At 35.4% G+C, this 8026-nt stretch overlaps 1 long non-coding RNA gene across 1 annotated transcript; it reads left to right on the top strand.

Annotated features, from left to right (window-relative positions):
* Positions 1 to 2508: 2508 nt before the first annotated feature.
* Positions 2509 to 7676, top strand: LOC145269238 (uncharacterized). The gene is made up of 2 exons (XR_013864965.1): positions 2509 to 2644; positions 7028 to 7676. It is a non-coding gene; the product is annotated as an uncharacterized LOC145269238 (long non-coding RNA).
* Positions 7677 to 8026: the final 350 nt, after the last annotated feature.

Raw genomic sequence — 8026 nt, 5'->3', positions numbered from 1 at the left:
ACATTCGGTATAAAAAAAAGCGAAACTTGACTCTAATCACAGGCCGAAAGCCAGTTGTCTCAAGAGAACTAAGTAACGTTTGTTCAATGTCGACTTCGTCATATCAGACTGTAGCTTTCATTTCGCTCCTCCTAATAAACAGGGAGCGGGTTTTTAAAAACAAATAAACCGATTTATTCACCTCATTCAAAACTGTCCCGCACAAAACTCTAACTGCTGAATACCTATCGCCATCACGTCAATCAAAAACGCGCACCTGTTTTTTTTAAAACACTTTTCCAACTGTGCGTCGTGAAGGCTTCGTTTATTTTTCACATTTTCTGGGTTTTTTCACATACCCCGAAAAACACCCGGGCAACGCCGGGTACCCCTCACTAGTAATTAATGAAAACAGCTTTTGAAGACGATTAGGGGAAATTAAGTTTTGCTAAATTGGCCCAGATTTTCAGAAAAATATTTACCTCCCCTTTGTTAAAATTAAAACTCGCATCCCCCCTCCCTTTTTTTTTTTTTTTTTTTTTTTTTTTGCAAAACTCAATTTTCGAAACCTATTTTCATTAATAATTAATATTCTACCCTATCGTTTTTCATAATTTTTGGATATGCTCATTACTGGGACATGACAATTAAGTAGATACCATTGGTTTCGTTTGAAATTCAATATTTCGAATTTTCTTGGCCAAGATCAAAGTGTAGTATCTGTTCTTCTGATGATGCGCTTCCATTTCTTGTTCTCTTTCGGTGGAGGAGCAGTCCTTCACGACTGAGACAATTTTTTTATTTTTGTACCTTTTCTCCACATTAAAAAACGACCCTGGTGTCTAACTCTTTCCCGTTGGGAGGCATTGTGAATAGGTACATTAACAGGGAAGAAACAAGGTATGTTCGTATTCGTTGTGAGAAAATGCCGAAAAAGAATATGAACTTTGTGAATGTGCACTGTGTAGTTTCTGACTTTCTGATCGAACACGCACACACACAACTGCCCCCCTTTTTTTTTACTTGGGAGTCACCATTTATCAAGGTCCAATGGCCATTCGAGGATAAGGATTAATGAATGTAAGGTGGTAGCTTAGTAATGTTTTTTTTTCTTTTTTTTCTGCAAAACTTTGTTTTCGCTAATTGTCTTCAAAAACAGTTTTCATTAATAATTAATTTTCTATCTCATCGTTTTTTTTTAAGTTTTGGATATGTTCATTACTGTGACATGACAACTTCATGCCTACTGAATAACTTTAGTCAAACATACAACAGTTATCCCCCTTTGATTGAACTTTCAATGCATGTGTCATATATATATATATATATATATATATATATATATATATAGATGTAATTTTGACCAAGAAAGTCATCCAAAATTATGTTTGGTTTAAAAATGGATGGCCTCATTTCTGGTTTCGTATTCTTGGGGTTGTTTACTGTTTTTTTTTGTTTTTTGATATGTGAAAATAATTGGGTAACTTTAGCGAAACATACGACAAAGTTCTCCCCCTTTGATCCAACTTTCAATGCACATGTCATATACAGTTTTCATATGCAACAAATTAACACTTTTCTCAGAAATAAATATTGGATGGTTGCCGAGAAAAATCTTTGATGTATGTTTCCGTGATAGAACAAAAAGATCATATTCCAAAAGTCACATAAATCAGGTAGTTTTATTTTCAGAAAGAAAATCATTTTTAGATAATTTGAAACGATTAATACTAAATTTTAGACTAATCTCACAAGTTTAAATTATTGTGGAGTTATCTTATGTTTCTTCAAGATGGCGATGTAGAAACTGTCCCTTTTTGCTTACTCATGAAATTTGATTTTTTTTTTTTTAGTTAAAAATAAAACGATTATTACATACTTACGTGTCATGGTGAATTTAGAATAAATTTTTAAAAATTACGACACATGATTCGTTAGAAGTTTTGCTAGATGTAATTTTGACAAAAAAGTCATCCAAAATTATGTTTGGTTTTAAAATGGATGACCTTTAATTTATCAATTTAAGTCAAAGGTTATCCCCCTTGTTTTTGATACTGAATTGGTTGCACAACTCTTTCACGTAAAAACAGACGATAAAACGGAATAAATTCTCTTTTTAATTTTAATTTTTTTCTACTGGATCATTTTCTTTTGTTTGTAATTTATACTAATTTTTCCATGACATGCAAGTATGTAATGTTTTCACCTGAAATGCGTTTGTTTAAAAAAACAAAATAAACAACCATCAAAATCTTTTCTCCTTTATTTCTTCATTATTTCAATCGGATAGGACTGAACTATCCAGAGTTGACATTTTTTTTTAAGCAAAGACTGATTTTTACTGAATCACCAGAGATTTGTCCTACATTTTGTCATTTCATAACCCTAACCATCAGTTGGGAAATTAGTGAGGTCATGGCCCCGTTGGGAAATCAATCTCACTTTCAGCCTTCTTTGTTGTTGGCTACTGACATCCCTGATAACCGTATCTTTGATCTTTTTTTTTTCTTTCTTTCTTTTTTTTTTTTCAGTGCTTTGGTTTGGGGTAGCTCAGTAAAGCATCAACCCCAGAAGGTCGGAAAAGACCATGTCCTTTGTGATGAAGACGTTGTTCAGATCGTCAAGAAGTGAGGGTTATACGAACCTTTAAACTTCCATGCAAATTGTAAGTAACAATTATTTATTAATTTATTTATTGCGGACTATTATCCTCATCTTTCTTAGTCGTTGTTTCGCGACAAGATAGGAACTCCGAATCTCCTAACTGCATTCTCGGCAATTACTGCCTTCCATAGTTGTTGCGTCTCACCACGTTTTGGCCAAGTAAGCCTCTGGCCAGCCTTGGGTAGGATTGAAACCGCTATCTTCAGACAAAACCGTAGAGATTCAACGTCTCTATCCACTGCGCCACGGGCCCCGGATAGAGACGTTGAATACCTCCTTGGACTTTTAAGAACGTGTTGAGATGACAATAACTATGGATGGCAGTAGTTGCTGAGAATGCAGTTAGGAGATTCAGATTTTTTTTTTTGTTTAAATTTTTTTGGGTTTTTTTTTTACCCCAGGCACAGCACAGTGCCACTTTAATGTGGTATTTAGGACATAATTGCAGGGATACTATGTAGGGAGTTGAGCAGCAAGATGTCTGTTCATATTGAACTTGAGACGACGACAACTATGGAAGTTACAAAACTCAGCATTCCTATACCATTGTGGTTAACCACATGAAGAAGGCCAGAGGATAAGTTGGTCGAAACGTGGTGAAACAAGAGCAACAATGAAGATGAGGATAATAGTCTGCAAACAAATAAATAAACAAATAAACAAATAAATAAAGAAACAAATAAATAAATAAATAAATAAACAAATAAATAAATAAACAAATAAACAAATAAATAAAATACTTCACAGAAAGTGAAATAATAATCTTGAAATATTTTCAGAAGGACTTTTGCCATTTTCATTTTTTTTCTTTTTCTTTTACAAACAAATAAGATGCTTATTTTTTTTTGGGGGGGGGGGGATTAAACACAGGAATGAATAACTATCATGTGAGAGATAGACCGGTTTGGTTTGAATAAAGAAATGTCTTCAGTAAACATGTTACAGAAAAAAGGGCTGTCCCTTTCCATGTAAATAAGAACATTAGATAAGTGAAAAAGTGAAAGTGTCTGTGTGTCTACATTTCCCTATGCAATAACTCTGTCAATTTTAAGTCTACAGACTCGAAATTTGATATACACGGTACTGAGATTTGGGAAAATCGACGTGATCGGTTTTCGACCAAAAATTTGGCAATTAAGGGGTCAAAGCTCAACGATTTGACCTTTGAGAACTCTGCCAAACTCCTCCGACAATTTTGGGTTTAAACACTTGAAATTTTAGATATAGGTCTCTTTGACATGGATCTAACTTAATAACTTGATTTGAACACAAAACAATAAATGTTAAGAGGTCATAATAGGGGTCAAAGTTAAAAAAAATTGACCGCTTTTTTTTTCTTTTTGCTCAACATACACCTCCAAATACCCGGGCAATGCCGGGCACCCATGCTAGTAAGAAATATAAGGACTGTGCATCTAAATGCCTCTCTTCCTCTCCCTTATCACTATCGTTATATCCGTTATATGTATTCGCCCAATATGAACTCCTTGCCATCTGTATATATAAAAGCGAAAATGTATGTTGGCTTTTTGTGTATGTCCAAGAAAGGCTTTTTCAGAGAAGCGGTCAGTTGCTTCACAACTTTTTAAAAATTTTTATATCACATGTAAATCGTAATATCTCACAGTTAACAACGGAGCTTGCCTGTCTATTTAATTTGTTCGACTTCGGGAAGATAAATATTCAACAGTTTTCGCTCGCCGCATGTAGGTTAGGCCTTTTCCTATAATGTTTCCCCCCTTCCCTCCAACATCTTGGGGAAAAAAAAAGCATTCCCGCACTAAATGAAATGCTACCCCACAGTCAAAAGTTAACCTCATTAAGTCATTAAAATGTGCACCGGCCAATTTAAGTAATTAAATAAATTCAAACGTGTTTCCGTTAGCATCTCGCGGTGGCGCAATGGTTAACGTCGCACGGTTTTTTTTCTCACACTTTAATTTCCAACTTTGCCTCAAGGGTTCGGGTTCGATCCTCATACTTACCTACCAAAACATTTTTTTTTATTATTTTACCCCCCCCCCCTCTACCTACCAAAACATTTTTTTTATTATTTTACCCCCCCCCCCCCCGAGAGTTTCCACACACACCTCCAAACACCTGGGCAATGCGTGGTACCCCTCGCTAGTCCCTGAATAATGAACCTCCTGCTACACAGCAAACGCTAAGATTTGAAATTTATTAAAAAAAAGAAAAAAACTACAAAACAGAAAAGAAGATGCTAAATATGTTTTATGGCGCCAGGGTTTGCACAGACTCGAAAAAAGAGAAAGGACGGTGGAGAAGTGGTCAAAAGTCAAGGACTTGACCAATTTGAGAATTTCAGGCGCTGTATGTAGGAAGACGTCGACACCCTCCTGCAAAAGTTGCAAAAACCTAACATCATCATCGGGGATATACACACGACTGGGAATCGCTTGTGAATTTCATAATCGCATCAAACTTGCTTTAGAGGAAGCCAGTTAAACCTGAATAGGGTTATTGTCGTTTCTAACACACACACACATACTATTGATATTTGGGTAAGTTTATTAAAGAGAACAGCTGAACAGAAACTTGTTTACATTAGACTTGAAAACGACCATGTTATAGTTAGCTGGAAAGCGGTCCGTGTTCCATAGATGGTTAGTTTTAGGAAAGAAGTTTTGCTCATGGAATACTTTTAAGCCCAGATAGATTATAAGGGAAATTATTGGCAGTTGTTGTAGCCAGACGAGTGTTTGCTGCGAATGTTTCATTGTTTTTTGTTTTTTTTTGGTCCGCCGACAAAATGGGTGGGGGAGGGCTGTAAATTCACCCTTGTCTATGCGTCTGTTCGTTGTCCACACTTTTCTCAATAACTGCACCTTGGAATTTTTTGAAATTTTGCACAAACATTGAACATGATATGAGTAAAAATGTAACAGAACGGATTTTCCGGGAAAACTCTGGTTGCCCCCCCCCCTTCCAGGGGTTCCTTTCGGGTTAAAATGGCTAAAATTGAGACTTTTGTGCTTATTAAAAAAAAAAAAAATGATGCCTTGGATTTTTATAAAACTTTCTGAAAAGTTGTAACTAACTGATTTCTATATAATTTTGTTTGTCTATACTTTGCGATAACTCTTGGGTGTGCCCCAGGGGCTCTTTTAGGGCTAATAAAAACAATCCATTTTTGGGACTATTTTACCATATTTGTCCAAAATTTCCTGTGTATGTCTATTTAGTAGTTTTGCATGGTGCTGAACTCAAATTTAAATATGTTAAGGTCTTGGGGACTTTTGGGGCTAAATGTGGGGGGGGGTGGAGATAAATGATGGACTTAGTCATTTTTTTTTTTTTTCGCATGGTACAGAACTCAAATTTACATATGTTAAGGCTTAAAACTGCACCGTTCATTTTCACAAGGATTTGACAACCCCTGGGGACTCTTGGAGCTAAATGGGGTGGGGGGAGTGGCGGACCATGCATACTTGTTTTATAGTTCTTTAAATGAAAATAATTTTTAAAATATCTAAACAGTTTTACCATCGTATATAGCAATAATTTAAATAAACATAATTATTTAAAAACAAAAAAGTAATAAAAAAATTTTTTGCTTTCATAACTCAATGTTTGAAAGTTAAGCTACCATGTAATGCTCAATTACCGGTTGTTCAGTTTTTATATAGATGTTGAATATTAAACATTAAACAACCAGGGTTTTGCTACTGAGCAAATTAGGCAGGAGGCCGTTTTTTAATGTGGAGATAGGGGGAAGGGGGAGGGAAAGGGGGATCCAGCTCCTGAGAGGTGGGAGCTGGATTAGAAACTGTTGGTATGAAGGGTTGCCCCTTCAGTGACCAAGGTCAGATATGTGGGGTTACCCCCACATATGATCTTTGCTAGTCATAGCTGGTCTGTGCTAGTCATAGCTTTGCAGCATCTGCCGGAACAGATACTACACTTTGAAGTATTTAAATGATTCTCTATTATTTGACACCATTGTGTCCGAGATGGGAAGATTTGTTGAGGACACAATATAACATGCATGATAATATTGTGTCCGAGATGGGTATATTTGCTGATGATACAACACTTTATAATATGCAGGAAGAACAGATGTACATAAATTTAAAACGTAACGATTCTGCCATTGTTTTAGATTTATGTACATCTGTTCTGACAATGACCTCCAGACCGTAATGGAATGGGGTCGCAAATGGATGGTAACATTTAATGCTAGTAAAACTAAGCTGCTTTCTTTTAACAATTAAAAGACGTCTCTCCAATCACCGATATCCATGATAGTAGCCCCTTAGGTCCAAGTGGCGATATGCCTTGTTATAGATGAGCATGAGTTAAAAAAAAAAAAAAAAGAAAAGGTTAATCAAGACTTTAAGTGTTTTTCTTTTCTTCTCTTTTTCAGATTGTGATAGCTTCTGGCCTGCCCTTTACGGTCTCTGCTGAATCAGTTCGGACTTAAGAAAAAATAAAATAGAACGAAATAAAATTTAAAAAAAAGAAAGAAAGGATTCCCTCAACTTCCAGTTACCACGTCCCTTTCCCTCCTCCTTCTGACACTCGCAATTCCTTATCCACCAAAAATGAACATGGGAAAATGATGAAGTAAAAAAAAAAATGAATAAACAAATAAAAAATGAAAACACAGTACTCCTTCCTCGCATTCTGAAAGCGTTTTTCTTTTCTTTTACAAACACAGTACACAAAAAAAAGATTTTAAAAACGCAGTAACCCTAATCCTAATCCCACCCTCCTTTTTTTTATATATATCTTTTAAGAAACCCCTCACGGTACCCTTATATCCCCCCCCCCGTTCGAAGAAAATCAAACAAAACAAAAACAATGATATAAGGAGTTGTCACTCTCCCTCCATCCTCCCATGATAAAAATGATGAAATTTGAGTTTCTCGTGACGTCAGGAGACGTGAAAAAGAAGTGATTTGTTATTATTTCTTTTTTTTATTTTTATTTTTTTTTTCTGGTTGTTGCAGGAGATTTTTAATAAAAATACACCAAATCTTGTTCTTTAAAAAAAAAAAAAATGGTTAAATTTCTTTCTTGTGCCCATATTTCTTTAACATGTTATTATGTTCCGTTTTTTTCTGGTTGCTTTGTCATCATATTCAGTGTAATGTTTGGTTTAAAAATTGATTTCGAAACTGACCTATCTCTGGTCAGGTCTTTATTTATCCCTCTTTCTCTCAAGTCCACTCTTATTTTATGTTTTCCTTGGTTTTTCTTTTGTGAACTGAACATGTTACCTCAACTGCTCGACATCAATGAACCCAGGAACTCTCGTCCGTTCTTTCAACGTGGACAAACCATCTCTCTATGTTGTCGAGATTTAATTTTCTTACTGAGGTCGTCGGATCTAAAGGACTCAGATTACTCATCGGATCATTCT

The sequence above is a fragment of the Euprymna scolopes genome, chromosome 45 (assembly GCF_053919585.1).
Source record: "Euprymna scolopes isolate OS-2025 chromosome 45, ASM5391958v1, whole genome shotgun sequence".
Taxonomy (NCBI): domain Eukaryota; kingdom Metazoa; phylum Mollusca; class Cephalopoda; order Sepiida; family Sepiolidae; genus Euprymna; species Euprymna scolopes.
Note: the sequence above shows the minus strand (reverse complement) of the source record. Positions and strands in the feature narration are given on the sequence as shown.